This window comes from Palaemon carinicauda, chromosome 5 (genome assembly GCF_036898095.1).
Source record: "Palaemon carinicauda isolate YSFRI2023 chromosome 5, ASM3689809v2, whole genome shotgun sequence".
NCBI classification, from domain to species: domain Eukaryota; kingdom Metazoa; phylum Arthropoda; class Malacostraca; order Decapoda; family Palaemonidae; genus Palaemon; species Palaemon carinicauda.
In genome coordinates this window covers 150,918,327-150,940,115 of record NC_090729.1, presented here as the reverse complement: position 1 = coordinate 150,940,115, position 21,789 = coordinate 150,918,327, and the positions used below count along the sequence as shown (strand labels likewise).

The window sequence follows — 21,789 nt, the reverse complement described above, 5'->3', positions numbered from 1 at the left end:
AAACGAATTGTAAATGTCGAGAAATATTTTTGAATAAGTTTGCAATTCTGAAAACAACAACGAATTTTTAAATTTTGAGAACATGTTGACTGCATTTTACCACCGAGACCTACTTATTTTCCTTACCGGTGGAAATAATTATCTATATTTTTCCAATGTTCACTTTTAGTCCTTTCCTTTCTAGGGATCTTTTCCATACTAAAAAAAACAACTCTTTTACTGTTCTTCTTCTGAGTGTGCTCTAATGATTATATCATTTGCAAATATCTGTTCCATTAGCTCTTTTGTTTTCCTTATTTCGGTTGTTTATCGATCAATTCATCCATTGATATATATATATGTATATATATATATATATATATATATATATATATATATATATATATATATATATATATATATATATAGATAGATAGATAGATAGATAGATAGATATTTATATCCACGCACAGATTCTTTCTTAATGCTGCGTACGGCCGCCCTCGTCCTCGGCACATATAGATAGAGAGAGGAATTTTTGTGGAAAGTGCATAGTTAAATGGTTTAATTTTCCAATTTATTCATGATATTCACCTTCACATGTATCGAAATGTGTTTAAAATTAGATTAAAACTAAACAGGATGTAGATGGATACTTAGATTAGCTTAACAGGTTCTATTTTTCCAGCTATAAAACTTAAAAAAAAAAAATCGTTAAAGTACCACCATCGTTATATCATCCCAATCATATAATTAACTTTTAACTTTTTAGGTAGACCTAATTACCTTCGACTACGTCCTATCTTTATTCGTGTATTTTTTTTTTTTTTCAATTACATGCTTGTCTGTTTGTAGGTAGGTTTACACAAGCTCCATCATTTCAGATTTTCATTATATCTTTTATATTCTAGTCCTTGTTATTGCAAATTTCCAATGAAATGTTTCTTCAGGTACATTATAAGCAGGACTTATGCAATAAACAAAATGGTAAAAAAATATACAATTGATTACCCGAATGCTGCTAAGACGCTTGAAAATCAAGTGTTTTCTTCGGAAACCAGATGTATTTATGTATTTTGTTTATGACATCTGAAACTAAAAAGAAATGCATATCCTAGCTCTTAAACCAATGCTCTTATATGCTATCAAAATGACGTTATTCCAATCGTTTAGTTTTGCGAAGAAAACAAATTATATATTATGTTTAGAACTGTATTGGCTCCTTTATCGCAAAGTAATGTAAGCAGTACATATTATGGAAATATCTATAAGTGAAAACTTTGAGTGTTTATCCAGAGAGCATTTTCCAAAACAAAGTGACGTTCAACTGTGCAATTGATCTTGAAAACGAAAGAAATTTACTTTATAACTCATACTTTGCGGTGGAGGGACTGAATGGCAATATATTCCAAAATATATATCGGAATGATATTAAAATGTTTGAAGTGGAAGCAATCTTGGAATATAATTTAGGTATTCATACTAATATAACGTTATAGTAAATTGCTCTCATGTTCTGTTTGAATTTAGTTTCCAGGGTTTAATTTTGTTTACAAGTAATGTAAGTGTACTCTCTCTCTCTCTCTCTCTCTCTCTCTCTCTCTCTCTCTCTCTCTCTCTCTCTCTCTCTCTCTCTCTCTCTCTCACCCAACCACTTCGGTTTGCGTAAGAGCAATTCATCCCCTGACTGCCCAATCAAGAGACATCAAAGATTGAGGCATTCGGGTCCAACTGCTGCTCCTGACGTGAGGTCATTACTATGCACCTCTTATCAGTGGAATAACCAGTGTATCCGACTTGTCTATTTAACTCTCTTCGTGCTATTGTGTACCTTGAAACAGAGATTGTTTTTATTATATCTGCATATTGTTGGTTAATATTTTGCTTAGTATATAAATAGTATAAATTTTAATTTTTCTTCTTTATTACTTTCTAAATTACTCAATTGTCTCATGCAGTTATTGTCATTATGCGTTTGTTCTCATCCTTCGTTATTGTCAAGGGAGAAATGTTGCCGACAAGTTCTATCTAAACTGCATACTATTCATGTCTTCAGTAATAGTTGTATGAGTTTAGAATCTGACAAATAATGACATTGAACATTCTCTCAAGATTATATTTTTTATTATTTAAAAAGTGGTTAATAAGAATCGCTTTGCTTTAAAATTTTGGGAAAAATCCTAAACTGAATTTTTATAGCTATACACTGTTAAATATTTGCATAAAAAGTGGTAAAGGTCTTGCAACATTTATTCTTGGATCTTAACCGTTTTAAAAAACGTTATATTGACGTAACACAGTGATATTACGATCACCAACCAGTGAAAGATAATAACAAAGTAAAGTCAGATTACGGTCGCCTGTATTTTACTGAAATATGGTTGAGAACATTATATTTTTACGGAGAATTTTTTCTAGCAGTGTATGACTGTAGGATTCATTATTCATCGTAAAATTGCCGTGTCATTCTCATCCTTAATTCACCGTTATCCTTATTTATTGGCTTCTTCATCCATCATGAAGACAATGATTTCTGGGCTACTTTTAAAAATGGGATAGCCATCGAATTTTTCATCCGTCAGCCGCTAATTTCCTTTGAGAATAACATTCGATATATTTCATATTTCCCTTAGGAAGCTTTTCTTCACTGATCTTTACGGTTTACTATAGAAAGGAGAATAATATTTTCCGGGTTTAGGGGTACTGAACTCTTGCATACTGAATAAGCCTGTCATTATAGGTGAAATAAGCGTGTCCTAACTTTTCAACAGATTTATACACTTAATGTTGTTCGTTTTGAGATACAATAGCATTGCTTCGACTTGAAATCATACGATTTGATGTAACCTCTCTGAATTTAAGGATTTTTCTTGTTATTTTAAACTGTATATGTATATATATATATATATATATATATATATATATATATATATATATATATATATATATATATATATATATATATATATATATATATATATATATATATGTATATCAATATCTGGGTGAGAGTTTAAACGGTTCTTTTTTTTACTTGCCTCTTCGAATTTCACTTAGTTTGTAAGATTTTACTTTGTATTCCATGGTTTAGTTTTGTTTTTTCTAAGTAAAGTAAGTGTAGTCTCTCTCTCTCTCTCTCTCTCTCTCTCTCTCTCTCTCTCTCTCTCTCTCTCTCTCTTACCTAACCACTTACTGTAGGTTTGTGTAAGAGCAATTCATCCCCTGACTGCCCAATCAAGAGACATCAAAGGTTGAGGAATTCGGGTCCAACTACTGCTCCTGACGTGAGGTCATTGCTATGCACCTCTTAACCGTGGAATACCCAGTGTATCCGACTTGTCTATTTAACTCTCTTCGTACCATTGTGTACGTTGGAACAGATATTGCAAATTCTATTTTGTATAGACAAAGTTCGAACAATTGATTGTTTTAATTATATCTGCATATTGTTGGTTAATTTTTGGGTTAGTATATAAATACTATACATTTTAATTTTCTTCTCTAATACTTTCTAATCTATGCAGTAGTCTCATCCATTTATTATCATCATGCGTTTGATCTCATCCTTCGTTATTGTCAAGGGAGAAATGTGGCTAATAAGTTTAATCTAAACTGCATACTATTCATGTCTTCAGTATTAGCTTAAAACACGGTAAAAGTCTTGCAACATTTATTCCATAATTTTTACCGTTTTAAAAACCGTTATATTGACGTAACACAGTGATATTACGGTCACCAACCAATAAAATATAATTACTAAGTAAAGTAAAGTTACGGTCGCTGGTATTTTTACGGTTGAGAAAAGAATTTTTGATAAAAATTACCGTTTTTTTCTAACAGTGTATGACTGTGGGATTCATTATTCATCGTAAAATTGCCCTGTCATCCTCATCCTCAATTCATCCTTATCATTATTTATTGGCTCCTTCATCCATCATGAGAACAATAATTTCCGGGTTACTTTCTAAAAAGGGATAGCCACCGAATTTTTCATCCGACAGCCGCTAATTTCCTTTGAGAATAACATTCGATATATTTCATATTTCCCTGAGGAAGCTTTTCTTCACTTCTCTCTATAATGTTAACTATAAAGAAGAGAATAATATCTTCCGGGTTTGGGAATACTGAACTCTTGCATACTGAATAAGCATTTCCTTATAGCTGACTGGAACTTTCCAACAGATCTATACATTGATATTGTTCGTTTTCAGATACAATAACATTGCTTTGACTTGAAATCATACGATTTGTTGTATCTCTTCTGAAATAATGATTTTCTTGCTATATTCTACTATATATATATATATATATATATATATATATATATATATATATATATATATATATATATATATATATATATATATATATATATATATATATATATATATAACTATATATATATATATATATATATATATATATATATATATATATATATATATATATACATATATATATATATATATATATATGTGTATATATGTATATATATATATATATATAGTTATATATATATATATATATATATATATATATATAAATATATATATATATATATATATATATATATATATATATATATATATATATATATATATATATATTACTCTCTGATTGAAGAATTTAAATGTTATATTTTTACACTTGCGTCTTAAAATTTCACTTAGTTTTATATATATATATATATATATATATATATATATATATATATATATATATATATATATATATATATATATATATATTACTGTCTGATTGAAAAATGTAAATGTTATTTTTTTCCCACTTGCCTCTTCAAATTTCACTTTGTTTTCAAGATTTACCGAATTCTTTTATTGTAATTTCACTGCATGGGATAAATATCATGAGTTGTCCCTTCTTTGAATGTATTTTTTATATAAATATCATATTTACTTTCATCCGATAAAGAATAATTTTGTATTTTTCTTATTTGTTTAAAATTCTCCTGAATTTTGACATTTTTACGAGGGAAAATTGTTACTTGTCAGTGATATGAAAGTTGTAGCTAATTGGATTTGATTCATTGTTATTCCCTTTAGAAGTTCTATATATATATATATATATATATTTCCACGTTTTCTGTTCGTGAATTTCATAATTATTTGCATTATTCTTACATTTCACTGGTTTATATAATGTATATTTGCTACCGTTTTAGTTTTAAGGAATGACAGTATCAATCAATCATACATGATTCCGTGTATGTTTATTTTATGAATAAGGTTTTTTTTTTTTTTTCAATGAAAAATATTATTAATTGTTCCCTTGTATACCATCTGCCATTATATTGACCCTTTTGCAGTTGTTAGCATACATCTAAGTTATCTATCATAAATCACTGAATTATATGTTTCATATATTCATTTTTATTCATTGAAAGGTATTTTGCGAGAAAAAAAATAAATGTTGATAAACTTACTTTTGCGAAAAGGAAACCAATTTATAGATTGACCTAAGGAAACATTAAACCATGAAAGATTTGGATAAATTTCTATGATTCTCGAGGATCATTATTTTACTTTGATGTCTACGAGCTTGATGACCCCAAAACTCACAAGAAGAAATTTGAGGAGTTAATTAAACAAGAGTGATTAGGCAAACGTTTGAACGTTGAAGTATGTCTCCCTTGAGCAAAATTCGCTCGCATACATAAATCTTTGCGAAAGAAAGGATAGAAAATAAATCTTCAGATGTATTGAATATCCCGGTTCTATTTGTGTGTCACAAATACTTCAGCGCTGTAGAAACTTAACAAGATCCTAAATTTATCTCCCAACTTAAACCGTCAATTTTTCTTATTCTTTGAAGAAGACAGAATCCCTCAGGGACTGGCCTTTTTAAAACAGGCAACATCGGTTTCAAGTAAAGATACCGAATTTTGATTGGTGGTGGCGTGTGCGTGCGTATGTGTATATGTCCGGAGGTTAACGTGAATATTTTCTTACAAAAAACTTTCAAGGGGTTAAAAGATTTGCATCTTCATTCTTTGAATTTAAAAACGAACGTAACTGACGGACTTTGGTTGTCAAGTCCGAAATTGAATGTGGGTCACCTCTTGTGTTTTTTTAACAATTCCGAATAAAAGGAAATAAAAAAAATGCGTATCGCTTTGAATATTTCTATTTAAACTATAGATGCCGTTGTTGTTGATACGAATATAAAATCAATATTGTCTTTTTGTATTGGAAGGGGACTATGTATGTATGTGTGCGTATATATATATATATATATATATATATATATATATATATATATATATATATATATGTGTGTGTGTGTTTGTGTGTAATTATATATATATATATATATATATATATATATATATATATATATATATATATATATATATATAAATATATATATATATATATATATATATATATATATATATATATATATATATATATATATCTTAGGAATGATATACCTTCCACACATACAGGTCAATTTACATTGTACGTGTGTTTCTTAATTTTTATAATATTTCTTCCTCAAACAATTTCTTTGTTCATTTTACTTGGTATAAATAATGAACTGTTAAAAATCTGCATTAAAAAACGGTAAAAATCCTGGCAAAAATGTCGCCAAACATTTCCCGTTTTAAAAACGTATATATTGACGTAAAGGAGTTATATTACGGTCACTAATCCGTGAAATCAATAACAAAGGAAGGAAAAAATTACGGTCGCCTGTATTTTACAGAAATACGGCTGAGAACAGTTTATTTTACGGATAATTTCCTATTAAAATTGCGATTTTTTCAAAAGTGTGTATTATGTAGTCTTCATTTATTTCTATTATCACTCTTGCACATTTAATTATTTATTAGTCTTTTCTTACATCTTTAAAACCCTTACCCCCCTCCCCCCAGGTTCCTAGTGGAGGTGGGGAGGGGGTTTCCGATGCTTTTCATCTGTGTCTATGATCAGTCTCTGGGCCATTCTCATGTTTGGAAGGCACTCTTTCCCTTTCCTCTGCCACTCATGAGCGTTCTTTAAAGCCCATGCCATCCCCTCCATGGTTTACAACGTTTCCAGAAGGTTAACATTATATATCTGAAAAATATATTTCATCATAGCGAAGGAAGGGAATTTAAGAGAAAAGGAAGAAGGTCTCACCCACTTCAATACATTAAGAAAGTGCAGGTTCAAGATGTTTATGAGATCTATCTGGTGGATATATTCATCCCGGAAGAAAATTAAGAATTCTGCTCGGGAGAGCAAGCATTTTTCTTTCTTTTTTCTTTTTGCATTTTATCGTTATTTCACTTAAATGCCAGTTTTATTGGCTTGAAGCTTTATTATAATGATATGACTTGTCATATATTTTATTTGGCGGGGTGGGGTATATTTATTTTTAATTTTATTTTAGAAATTTAACTTTTTTTACTAGATTAATATTCACAGTAATTTATTTTTAAACTAAATTATTTCATTGGCATCCCTTTCCTATATTTTTTTATCTTAAATGTTAATTTTACGTAAGGATTAATATTAAAAAAAAAAAAAAAAAACATCAAAATACAATTCAAGCTGTATCCTTCTTTATGTCCTTGCTTCTTTTCCATAAACGCAAAAAACAGTTTTACAATCATCCAAAGATTACCAGCTCAGAAACAGACCCAGGCAAAATGTATCCTAAATCCAATTATTACCCTAATTCAGAGCTGTATAGGTTTCATTACTAGATATATATACATGCAGGTTTGCCCTATTTCCATAATATCTATGCTAGTGCACATGGAAATGGCTTGTTCGTGTCCATTCCAATTTTCCTGTTTACGCGGAAAACAAAATACAAAAGTTGTATATTCTTTAAAAGACATAAAATATTTTATATTCTGTGACTCATTTTATTATCGAGATAAGAAAAACATTCCAAAGTTTGGACACTTGTTATGCTCCCTTAAACCGTAGTTTTATCAGGAATCATACATTTTATGTTCGACAGTTTGTAAAGCTATGCATATAGATTTTTTTCAAATTTTCGAATGATATAGTATTTATTAAAGCCAGCCCCAAACAAGGGAAATGTATTTTTATTCAATTTCCTGTTATTTTTTATTTTGTGAAATAAGCTTATATCTTATATGAAAGACCCATGGACATTTCTGTCCTTACCCAGGTGCTTCCTTAGCTACCTTAATTCTCAAAAGGATTTTGTTTAATACGGTACCCTTTTTGTATTTATGTACGTTACATATTACCATGTTATCTTTCAACACTAAGTCCAACCTCCTCTTACAAACACGTCTATCTTTTTCCCTCTCTTCAGATAAAAAAAAAAAATGCAATGTATTTCTCTCCGTTGACTGTATATTTGAATTTTTTTTTTTTTTTTTTTTTTTTTTTTTTTTTTTTTTGAGCACAGTACATTTATATCTTCATTTCTTGTGCGTCTATATTTGGAATATTTTCATCTTTTCGTGCTGATTTCTAGTTTCCTAAAATGATATTAGTTGAAAGTATGATGTAATTTTTATTGATATGATAACGTGAAAAAAGATAGGTGACTGCCCTATTATTTTCTTTTGTTTGCAAGAATACTAGAGAAAAATAATGTACTTTTTGACAGCTTTTTTATTTGTATATAAAATTTTATGTAACTCCAAAAACGAAAATAAGTTTAAAGTACTTTTGAGAAATACAAACGTTAGATATATTGTGTATTCCTATGAATTAAAGACTAAATATATGACAATGCATAACTTTCGCCCTCTTTGCAAAAACCAAAAAGAAAAAAAAATCTATTGGTATTGTAACAAGAATTACGCAAATATTTCACACAAAGCAAGAAAAACTATACAGACGCCATTAATTTGCTTAGAATTGAACATATCTAAATCCACCTACAAACGCAAAAGTGGGGAATATGTATGCTAATATTTCTACTTTCTGGAACAAAATAGTTATAATGCTAACAAGGCAGTGATAATAAACAACAAGAATAATTAGCCTTGTTATATACCAGACATCTAAAGGCCAACTGTGATATCTAATTTCGTCTTATGTTTCCTAGGAGATTCATTTAAGAGTTATTTTACCGTTAGGGGAGTTTATAATGTAAACAGGATGCTTTAAAATCGTATCAAAATGGACTTATGTTACTTCTAAGAAAGCTTGTTTTGTCGTTAGTATCATTTAGAAAGTTTTACATTATTTTACACCAAGTTCATCCGAAGATAAAAATGAAATTATATCTGAATTTCGTTATGAGTTTTTTGGGGGTGTTTGTGTTTTGGAGCATCCCTACTTTACATTTATAAGACATTACCTTTCTGTTTTTAATTATAGAACTAATTTCTAATGATAAGTTATTTTATTCCTATTTCAGGTATATTTAGTTTTGCTTCCAATTTATTCTACAATGGACATTTCAGTTAGACATTTATTACGTAACGGCCAGATTTTACACATGAAATCCCATTACCCATTTTAAAATCTTTATCTACTTCCCGAGTTAAGAGCAGCTGATCTAAAACTAAAATTAATTAAGATGCCGTAAAACTCCAGTCATTCAGAACATCTCGGTTCTTTCTGTTAATTTTCGTGACTCTCTGGGAAATAAGATATCGGATTTACAAAAACGAATGAAAAATGAGAATATATTTTGTATATTTTATTAGTGTACGTGACCAGTTACAAATGATGGCCAAATATTTAGAGGGGTATGCACACACACATAGTCCCTTTCACAAGGCGGAGAGCTTAGCTTGACCGGAATACACACACACACACACACACATACACACACACACATACACACACAGACAGACACACACACACACACACACACACATATATATATATATATATATATATATATATATATATATATATATATATATATATGTGTGTGTGTGTGTGTGTGCGCGCCCGTGTATATGTGTTTGTGTGTGTATGTATGTATAGTCAGGCACTTGTTATTTATTATATATAATATTGGGCTCTAAGACTATATATGTCTGCCACCGTAGATCACAGAATTCCTGCAACATTCATCCGTTGCCATATTATGGGAAAAAAGTTCATTCGACTTTGTTTTTATAGGTTTCCCGACGTTTTTAGTTTCCTTCAACATATTTTAGGCTGAGTCCTTCATTCGTCCGTATTTCCTTCTCTCTTGAAAAGAACATATCAATATGGTTATGTTTCTTACTTCCAACAAACAACTCTCAGAGGACGCATTTACTTCGGGGTGGTGATATATTCATGGAAATACAGGTGCTCACGTAAATGGTTATAAATATTTATTGCAAGGTTGCCCAATGGGTATTCCTGTACTCTTTCCCCTCAAAAGAAAGTAATGTATCCCTCTAGTGCAATAAATATTTATTTTAATATGTTTTATGTGTTTTTACTCTGAATTATAGCATACAAGTCAGATTGTATCTCTTTTTTTTCGTCTAAGAAATGAGAATTCTATTTCCCACCTTTTTTTTATACACTTTATGACTGTCCACTATCAATTGCTCATTATTCACATTTTCAATTCTTCCGAATTTAAAATTGTGATTATTTCTACTTCTTGAAGATGAACGATAGGTAAAAACTATTTTACATAATAGGCTAATGACATTTTAAAGTATTTGAACATTCTTTGAAAGCTTACAAAGGAGATTGTGACCATTATAATGAGCCCAACCCACTTTTTTAAATAAATTGCCAGTTGATTTTAACCAAATGTGAGTATTCTGATATAGGCTTTATATTTTGGGATACAAAAAGCATTCACTATGTTGAAGTTGGCATCTTCAGCGTCAACAGTTTTAACAGTATGTATATTCTCCTCTCGGGAAGTAAGATTCTCTGCCTTGACCTGGGTTTCCCTAATAGTATTTCATGACTCCCTTTGTATTTCGTTATCAGCATACCAGATAAGAAAGTCGTAACCCTTATACGCTAAACACCACCGCCCATTTAAATCCAGCTTTTCTGGAGATGAAATACTCATACCCTGGGTTTCCTTAGACATTAATGAAACACCGTTTCCAGATGTTATTTTTGGGGAAATATTATTTGCTAGTGTACGAGACCTGTCAAAGATATTTAGATACGCACACAAACACATAGACGTAACCCCCTCTCACCTTCTATCCAAGGGATGGGAAGAGCTAGGCGTACCCGGAAATAAATAGAATATATGTATATATATATATATATATATATATATATATATATATATATATATATATATATATATATTTATATATATATATATATATATATATATATATATATATATATATATATCTATATCTATATATATATGTATATATACATATATACATATATTTACATACTGTATATATATATATATATATATATATATATATATATATATATATATATATATATATATATATATATATATATAGGTATGTATATATATATATATATATATACATATATATATATATATATATATATATATATATATATATATATATTTATATACATATATATATGTATATATATATGTGTGTGAATATATATATGTATATATATATATATATATATATATATATATATATATATATATATATATATATATATATATATATATATATATATACATATTTCCGGTCACGCACATCGCAGGTTTAAAAGCTTCAATGCTAGGAGACGTCTAAAGTCTTAACGAGGAGTCGTTACCCGTAAACATGGTGATTTTTTACAATTACAATAAGTTTGTTCCTACTTAAGACTGTGCCAATGTTTTTGATAGTGTTATCGTTATTGCATCATTTTATGACTTCTTGGCATCCGCTCCACTATCTTATGGCTTCAAAACGAAAATTTTCTAGTCAAAGGTATGATATTGAAATAAAAAAAAAAAACCTTTTTAAACCGGCTTGTAAAACCTGGGATATGTTTAACATCAAGAGTGTCATATTATCAGTTGGAATAAAACAAATAACATAGGCTTGTGTGGTTCATGGCATATATGCATATAAACTTTATGGAACGTGAACAGATAAGAGCACTTAAACAGATATTCACACAACACACACTCACACACATAAACACGTACAATTATGTTATTATTATTACTAGCTAAGTTGCAATCATAGTTGGAAAAGCAGGATGCAATAAGCCCTAGGGTTCCAACAGGGAAAATAGCCCAGTGAGGAAAGGATATAAGGAAACATAAACTAATGATCCTGGGGGGTACCGTCAAGCAAGAGAACTCTAACCAAAGACAGTGGAAGACCATGGTATTGAGGCTGAAAAGGATTAAATAAAAAAATTAAAGAAAGGTGAGATTACTTTTTCAATGTCTAAAACATATAAGGAAAATGACCCTTCATCTACTATTAGTATTTTGTTACATTCTTAATGTCATTCATTATTAGAATTTATATTTTAATATATCTATTATATTTTATTTTTTTTCTAACTTCCAACAAGTAACATTACCATGAGTACTATGAACTAAGGAAAATGTTGGCATCCATAAAGAGTAAAAAAAAAAAAAAAGCTATAAGGATAATCATATTTTCCAAACTTGTTCCAGTAAAACATTTAATGTATTTTTGCCATTTGATATAAACCCTCCGTGGGGATGATGAAATATTTAAAAATTTGTATCAGTCATTTTTTCGAAGATAAATAACACTATTGCAAATTAACGGAATTAATGTCCATTCGTACCTGTATTTATACATTTATAGAAAGTTACATACGGAGTTAGTAGACATGATATTATAAATTAAATCCTGTTTCACATCATGAAGGCGAAAGAATGTATTACAAATTCCGTATGGAACGGTTACGAGCTCATCTGAGCTGCTCTTCAGTCCTAATAAAACTCATTCTAATTTATTGGAATCTTGTTACAGATGATAGATCCCGCCCGAGTCTCACTCATACATTTTCATTTCCATTAAGAATATCCGAATCGAATCAGTCTGTGTAATATCTTACTCAACAGAAACTCTGACTTCTTTTTAAACCATTCGTGAAATTTGTTGTTTTGCAGCACTACTCTCGGGGAAAAGGCAAGATATATGAAGAATTGTGGTAGGTTAAGACTATTTTACATATGTTATGCAACAACAAGATAATGTAACGAGATTATGTTGACGTTAGTATGAACCTACTCTTAATAATTGTATACAGAATGGACTGCTATGGAGAGATAGAAGGTCTACTATAGAATAACCTCTTAATATGCAATTAGACCGTGAGATTTTGCGACCACCGCTTAAGAGTATCACTTACGAAGTTTCGGAGCAGATAAAGTATCCTTATTTCTATTAAGTACGAAATTCAAAACCTCAAGTGATTGTTGCTGGATTATCGTTTATTGGAGAATATTCAGGAAAGTTCTGTCCAGGATGTCTGCCTTTGAAAGCCTTTCCGATAAGTTCATGTTGTTTGTTTATTCAATAGCAGTTCATTCCTGAGTCTTCTTCTTGTATGAATGATACATTTCTGTTGATGGGATGCCCAGATTGTCTAAATAAAATCTGTGTTTTCTACAGACACCTGGCTCATAGTATTGCTTCTCTAATTGCCTCTCGAATAATTTATCACAATCTCCGTGTGATAATTATTAAACTACACTTTCGGTTTCTCATTTTTTTCTAAAACTAGATTCTAAAAGGATGAAATTAGTTTCAAATAGACTCTTCTGAATTCAAGAGGACATAAACTCTGTGAAATGCGCTTCCCGAAAGTATCTCTGATATCTTAATTCACAAAGTGGATTCAATGATATTTACAACCAAATTCAATAAACTCAGCACAGCATAGATATGAAAAAATCCTATAAATATTATGCTTACTGGAACAAGTTTACGCTGGAAAAAAAAGTGGTTATCCTTATAGTCTTTTTTTCACTCTATAGATGCCAGTTTATAAAAAAAATGTAATGCAATAACTACTAAAAATATATAGTGATTCGCCTTTGCTACTTGCTTTTCTGGAATATTGCTTCATATACTAACCACACGTTATGACTTATCAGAACATTAGACATCATGAACAGAACCCTCCTGAATTCAGTAATCAAAAGGATACTCCAGCAAGACCTACTATCAAATAACCATCACAAAACTGATCCCGGGTCACGAGCTCATCCTTTAGTCTAGCTTTAACGAATAGAAAAAAGAAACAATAATGCATCTGAAAGACACCTGATCTAAGTCCTCTTTTTTTCACGTAGGTCTCATGCCTTTAGTCAAAACCAGGTTAATTCTAAAGAAACTCTAAGCATATTACTTCATTTAAACGTCTCTCTCTCTCTCTCTCTCTCTCTCTCTCTCTCTCTCTCTCTCTCTCTCTCTCTCTCTCTCTCTCTCTCTCTCTCTCTCGGACCGATGAACAATTGTTAAAATAAATTGTACAAGTTAATTCTTCTAAAAGGTTTACATATGCATACATACATACATAAATATATATATATATATATATATATATATATATATATATATATATATATATATATATATATATGCATATATATATATATATATATATATATATATATATATATATATATATATATATATATATATATATGTATATATATATATATATATATATATATATATATATATATATATATATAAAGAGAGAGAGAGAGAGAGAGAGAGAGAGAGAGAGAGAGAGAGAGAGAGAGAGAGAGAGAGAGAGATTTGATTGGATGGAGGAAAGAAATGCTACTGCATTCGTAATGTTGACTAAACAATATCGTGATGTGAATGTTTTCGTATTTATTAAATATGGACAATCTCTTATAGAAAGTAATTATTATTATTATTGTTATTATTATTATTATTATTATTATTATTATTATTATTATTATTATTATTATTATTATTATTATTATTATTTCATTCTCTTTTATATATCTTATCCAAAAAAAATCTGGACGTGAGCAACCTCACCTTTAAAAAGAATGTCATAAAAACTCCAGCTCTATGTGCGTTCTGAATCCCATGGCACTAAAGGAACCAATATTCCAAAAGCAGAAACATAAATTTCAACCATGATTCCCAGACAGAAAAAAAAAGTAAAACTTCATCTGTCGATGTCAACGTCTATTCATTTTTTCCAAGATAATATAGAAACTGAGACGTATCTATATTCTTTTCTGCCCTAAGACTAGATTGCCTCTAAATATAAACGTAAAAATCCGCCAGCAAATACAAGGAAGAGGATAAGGGGTATTGCAGAGCAGTAAAGTTGGAAGGGGCGAGAGCTAATATTGGAGTTCTTAAATATATTACTCTGGGTATTCTGTCTTTCCAAGAGAACAATTTTGTATGTGATTTCCATTTTGCATTTCCTATAGGAATTCATGAGTCACGGTACGAAAATGAGGACTCCAAAATTTCTCTATTCTTAAATGAAGATTGTTTTTTATCTTGGATAACTTTTCAAAGAAACGAATCGATCAAACGATAAAAGTCCTATGATATTATTTATTTTTTATTTCTTTTTTCTTAAACTTGCAATTCCAACATTTTTCAAGCTTGGGAAAAGGACACTTTTACTCCTTTTTATAGTATTCCTTTTTTTAATCTCTCTCTCTCTCTCTCTCTCTCTCTCTCTCTCTCTCTCTCTCTCTCTCTCTCTCTCTCTCTCTCTCTCTCTCTCTCACACACACACACACACACATATTTTTATATATATATATATATATATATATATATATATATATATATATATATACATATATATATATATATACATATATATATATATATATATATATATATATATATATATATATATATATGTATATATATATATATATATATATATATATATATATATATATATATATATATATATATATATATATATATATATTTGGGCTCAGGCCATGTCGTCCTGATGGAAGTTCCTAATAGGTAGCTTCCTAGGGTATATTTGACTAAAGTGATAGTCCCAGAGAATTTTACCTCAAGGTATCCAGAATTCTAACTCCTGGAGCGAATATCCCTAAATAATCTCAGAGGGATATCGCATAATATCAGAGGACGTATTCTTGACACGTCACAGAGCTATCTTCACCCCGAACAGTATTAACGCTTCGAGGGGTTATAGTGACAAGAATCTGAAACGAGAATGAAAAGAGAGCTGCTCATAAGGCATCTCTCCTATTCCGTTTCTAGTGTGTATCTGAGGAAGGTGGTAGCGCCCTCTTTATTCCTTTTCGTGTAGCTCTACTACTCGGTGTTTTCCCTTGTGTTCTCTCGTTATTTTGGATTTAATTCAACATTTTGATGACTTCTCCGGCCTCTTTGGCCTCTGGAAAGTTGAGTATTATCTTTCCTATGTATAAATGTAAGCTCTTGTCGTTTTGAATTAAATCAAAAGTGATATTAACGTAAATAAGAGCTGTTGCCTACCGGAGGCATCCTGGATGCTATCGCTCGCTTTTTATGGGTCATTTAGTTGGCTAGAGCGACGTTCCCGGTTTGTTATGCTTTGATAATCTAGCTATTTAGCTCCTCTAGGAATGCTTATATTATACCGTCAGTTTTTAGTTCGGTGATTTAGGTAACCGATCTTGCCCTTCGCGAGGCTTAGTAGCCTAGGCGTCTGGCCCTATTACTTTCATGCATGATATAAGTTTTTCCGATTGTTATTTTATTGAAGCTTTAGGGAAATATTTTATACATGTAAGATATTGTTGAATGTTCTTTCCAAGATTGTATACGAGTGAATTAGGTAATCGATTCTCACTTTACCTAGGCTATTAATCTAGGTACAGAAGTATACCCTTGCACATCCCCGATTGTTCTTTTCTTCTCCGGAGGCTAAGTTCAATCTCTCTCTCCCTCTGAGTAAGCCTTTGGCTTAATCCTAGCGGTTCTCTCTGTATAATAATTCAGGTATCACTATTCTAGGATATGTCTATCCTGACCTGATAACCAGAGTGACTGGTTTTTTGGGTTAGGGCAGGACATCAGAGTTTCTAGTCTGTGGTTTGCTTCTTCCTAGCATAGAAATGAGTCTCCTTTGCTAGGTTAGGGGCGTACAGAGGAAGCTTTGCTTCCCTAGTCCACGTCCAAAGGATTCTTTAAGAAATGATTCCTTCCTCTAGTGGCCTAGCAGACTGTCCTGTGTTGTTTTTCTCGGGCTGGAGAATGAGTTTCTCTGTTGCCCGGCGAAATAACTGCACCTAACTTTGTTCTGGTTGGGAGGAGGATGGCAAGTATTGCCAGTCTTCCTCCCTAATAGACAACTCTAGGTTAGGATGAGCTTCCCTAACTGCTGAGTGTGTCTCTTACTAGAACGAAGTTTATAGGACCCTTATCCCTTCCCCACCTCTCTTTCTTCTATTTTCTTTTGGCCGCAGTCCTACTTCCGTACCTAGTGTAGGTTGGGATGGAGGACCAGCTCAGCTCTATTTGCAGAGTGAACCCCAGACCTCCCATGGTCTCCCTTCCATGTCTGCCTGTAGAGCCCGGCAGGCTATGGATTCTTTGGAAGCCTGAATGCTATATTCTCCCCTTCCATTGTTCACTCTTTCTGGATGGAAGGTCGTATGGCAATGCCGCCTTATAACCTTACATCCATACTGTTTCTCTGACTATTGTGTTGTACCCCTAACCCGGCTGCCGGCTTAACAGCTGACAGCCGGGTAGGTGGAGGTTCTCTGGTTCTTAGCTATTGCCGGCAGGCATGGGTATTACTACCTTTGCCTGCCGGCAGTGGAAACACATCCCGAATCTGCTGGCCACTACAATTATGGGCCGGCAGCCGGGTATTAGTGTTTTCAGCTGTCGACCGGCAATGATTGCCGACTGGCACACATTTGAGAATCAGTGGGCAGCAGCCTATTAGTTAAAGGTAGTATATCTTTGAACTATACAGGGGTAGATGTCGGCGCACGCCGGAACGTACCGGCGCGTGTTGGCCGGCACAACAGCATGCGATGTACAGTAGTTACTATATTTGTAGTGTAGTACACACTGCGATAGTATAACTACAGTACAGAGTTTGTAATAACCCTAAAGTTCTTCAACATACTTAATGTTATCTTGTACAGCCTTTTGCTGAGACCGTACAATATATAGGAAGTGAGTTCTTTCTGTATTCTTTCTATACCGTATATTAAAACTTTATTTCAAGGTGTGAACTACACCTGAAATTTCCATTTAGGAAATTACATAAGGTATTCTCGAATAGAATTAACCTTAGTTTTAATATCTTGGGAGGTTACAGCAATTGACTGGACAGGAAATACTAGTATGTGTCTTTCCTTCTTTCTTTTATAGCTTTTCTATATAAGCTAAATGTTTCAATATAAGTGAAAAGCCTTCACTTGATACTCATGGATTTTTCTTCTCTTTACAGGAGGACCATCCGAAGTGCGGGAGTGTGTTCTGTAATGTCCGCAGTAAGAACTTCTGTGGACATCAACTTTGCAGGAGGCACGCAGCATGCGCAGCCTCCAGAGGTGATCTCCGGTATTGGGACCCTCAGGTTTGTACTGTATGTTGTAACCTGATTACCGAGGCTTTTGACAACCATAAGTCGACGGAGTCAAGGGATGCTGCCAGGGAAAATTTACGAACCTGGGTGAGGGCTTTTCAGAAAAACACCTCAGGCCCCTACCTTCCAAATGAGAAGATGAGGGCATACCTTTTCCCTAAAGCATCAGCTGATGCAGTCATTCCTCAGCCTCAGGTGGAGATACCAACTGCCCAGAATCCGGTAGATTCTGAAGTCTCGGCCGCCCTTCAAGACATCCAATTGGACGATAAGATGTCGGAGGTGTCGGATTCTACAGAGAAGGACCTTCTAGGAGAAGGTCAGGAGGAGGAGCTGTTCCAGGCTCCTCAAGTAGAAGAGGAAGAAATCAACGAGGTGTCAGTTACATCGGTTCCGGACCCAGAACCTGTTCCCTCTACATCGTCTGCTATCCCAGATGAACTGGGAAGGACTCTTTCTTCTATTGTTGATATGATCCAACAAATTCAAAGGAAGAATGATGAGAAGGAAGCTGCAACGAAACTGGAGATACGTAAACTTGCAGTATCATATGGACCCCAGAAGCGACTCAACGTGAAGGATCTTCCTTTGTGCTCGGATACCAATCCTTGGAGGTATGCCGAACACATGCCAATGACAACCGGGAAGATCGTGATATCAGAAAAGTTGGAAGCAATTCCCCTGGAAGAGGTGGAATTTTGGCCCAACAAAGATTCTTATCTGGACTGCTATGTCCGTCTTGGGAAGGAGCCAGCCTCAAAGGAGGAGACGGAGCCGAAGGAGGTCATAGTTTTTGACCATAGTAAAGCTCAGGCGTTACTAGCGAGCTCGATGAAAGAGAGGGGCTTCACGAACTCGAAGGTGCCAGCCTTGAGTAAGAAGCTTCCCTCCTTTGTGGCCTCTCCAACCAGAGCCTTTCCCTTCATGGAAAAGGGATATAAGGCAGCCTTAAAGGCGGTGGAGACAGTGAAACCATGCCCCTCGCTGGAGGAGTGCAAGCCGTTATCTCTGACCTTGCCCTTGGACCAAGAAGACTGGAAGGACGTCCACCTTACCTTCTCAGTCGGGAAGCTGGAAGCTGATATTGCTGAACGTCAGTTTGGTGTGGAACTTCCAAAACTGTCGGACGTTCTCTTGCGCAGAGAGCAAGAGACGAAGGAAAGACTTGTGGCAACGATGTCGTTTCAAACGACATTAGAAACGATGGTAAGTGACCCCAAGAACCAGGACATGTTCATGGTAGTGGCCAAAACCCATCTGGCTACAGTTACGAAAGATCTCTATAGCTTTTATAAAGCTAGGAGAACCTGTAGAGATTTCGTGTTCGCCTCGGCTGCGGTGAGGCTTGAACCGAGGAGACTGATATCCTCTCATATCTGGGGTAAAGACCTCTTTCCCAATGAAGTGGTTAAAGAGGTAGTAGACAAGGCAGCCACAGAAAATAGGGACCTTTTCAAAAAGTGGGGCTTAGATTTTAAGAGAGAGTCTTCTCCAGATAAGTGTCCCCAACCCAAGAAGAAGACAAAAAGGCCTAGGCCATCCTCTCGGCCGGCTAAACCCTACCGACAGCAACAACAACAACTTCCTGTGACTGCGGTGCCTCAGATAGTGGCATAACCTCCAACCACGTACCAGCTGGTACCTCAACAAGTGGCGACACAGTCGCCAGTTTTTAACCCAGCCTTTGAAAGGCAGACTTCTTCCTTTCGTGCAAAAGCTAGAGGAACAGCCAGAGGTTCTTCTAGACGCCCTTCAAGAGGAAGGGGTTCCAGGGGAGGACGCGGTCAAGGAGGCAAGGCCTCGGGTACACAACAGCAGAAGTGAGATACTTCCAGTAGGAGGGAGACTACAGCTATTTAGGGATCGCCGGACCTTCGATCCCTGGGCCCACTGCCTAATCAAGAATGGACTAAGTTGGAGCTGGAGCAGTTCTCCACCTCAATTTCCTCAATTCTTCCAAAACTCAACCCCCGTTCTGGAAGAATATGTCCGAGAGCTCTTAGACAAAAGAGTAATCCGGAAAGTTAAGTCCATCAAATTCCAAGGAAGGCTGTTTTGTGTTCCAAAGAAGGACTCAGAAAAACTCAGAGTCATTCTAGACTTGTCGCAACTCAACAACATCATAGTGAACTACAAGTTCAGAATGCTCACACTTCAACACATAAGGACCCTACTGCCCAAAAAGGGCATATTCTGTTTCTATAGACTTGTCTGACGCTTATTGGCACGTTCCAATTAATCGTCACCTCTCCTCCTACCTAGGCTTCAAGTTACATTGATAACTTTACGCCTTCAGAACCATGCCTTTCGGGCTAAACATAGCCCCAAGGATTTTCACGAAGCTCGCGAACGTAGCCGTCCATCAATTACGCCAAAAGGGGGTCCAAGTAGTAGCCTACTTGGACGACTGGCTGGTGTGGGCAGCATCCAGGACAGAATGCATGCAAGCTTCTAAGATAGTGATCCAGTTTCTGGAAAATCTGGGATTCAAGATCAACATAAAAAAGTCTCGATCTTCTCCAGCTCAAAAATTTCAGTGGTTGGGAATCCACTGGAATTTTGAGTCACATCGATTTTCCATTCCTGGGAAGAAGAAGAAAGAAATAGAAGGATCTGTCAAGAGACTATTGAAATCCAAACGGATATCAAGACGCGAACAGGAGAGAGTGCTGGGCTCTCTACAGTTTGCTTCAATAACAGACCCAGTGCTAAGAGCACAGCTAAAGGATGCAACAGGAGTCTGGAGAAAATACGCATCAAACGCGCGAAGAGATCTAATAAGACCTCTACCGACTCGACTGCAAACGGTTCTCAGGCCGTGGTCCAATGCCAAGCAGTTGAAGAGATCAATACTTCTTCAACCTCCTCCCCCGTCAGTAACTATCCACACAGACGCCTCAAAGGAAGACTGGGGAGGTCACTCTCATCAGAAGAGAGACCAAGGAGCTTGGTCCAATCTTTTCAAGTCATTTCACATCAACTCTCTAGAAGCCATGGCAGTTCTTCTGACACTAAAGAAAGTATCTCCTCGCCACTCTACCCACATAAGACTGGTTCTAGACAGCAAGGTGGTAGTGAGATGCCTGAATCGACAAGGGTCGAGGTCACCCCAAATCAACCAAGGGATGTTGGCCATATTCCGTTTGGCGGAATGGAAGAAATGGCACCTGTCAGCAGTTCACATTCAAGGGTTCCACAATGTGACAGCGGACGCTCTATACAGGTTTACACCTATAGAGTCAGAATAGTCCCTTGACGCAGGATCGTTCTCCTTCATCTCGAGCCAAGTCTCAGAGCTGCAGATAGACCTCTTTGTGACGAAAGACAACAA

General features: G+C 33.9%; 1 protein-coding gene across 1 annotated transcript in view; it reads right to left on the bottom strand.

Annotated features, from left to right (window-relative positions):
* Positions 1 to 21,789, bottom strand: part of LOC137641203 (uncharacterized) — a 140,811-nt gene that overhangs the window by 92,460 nt on the left and 26,562 nt on the right. The gene's annotated exons all lie outside the window — the stretch shown is intronic.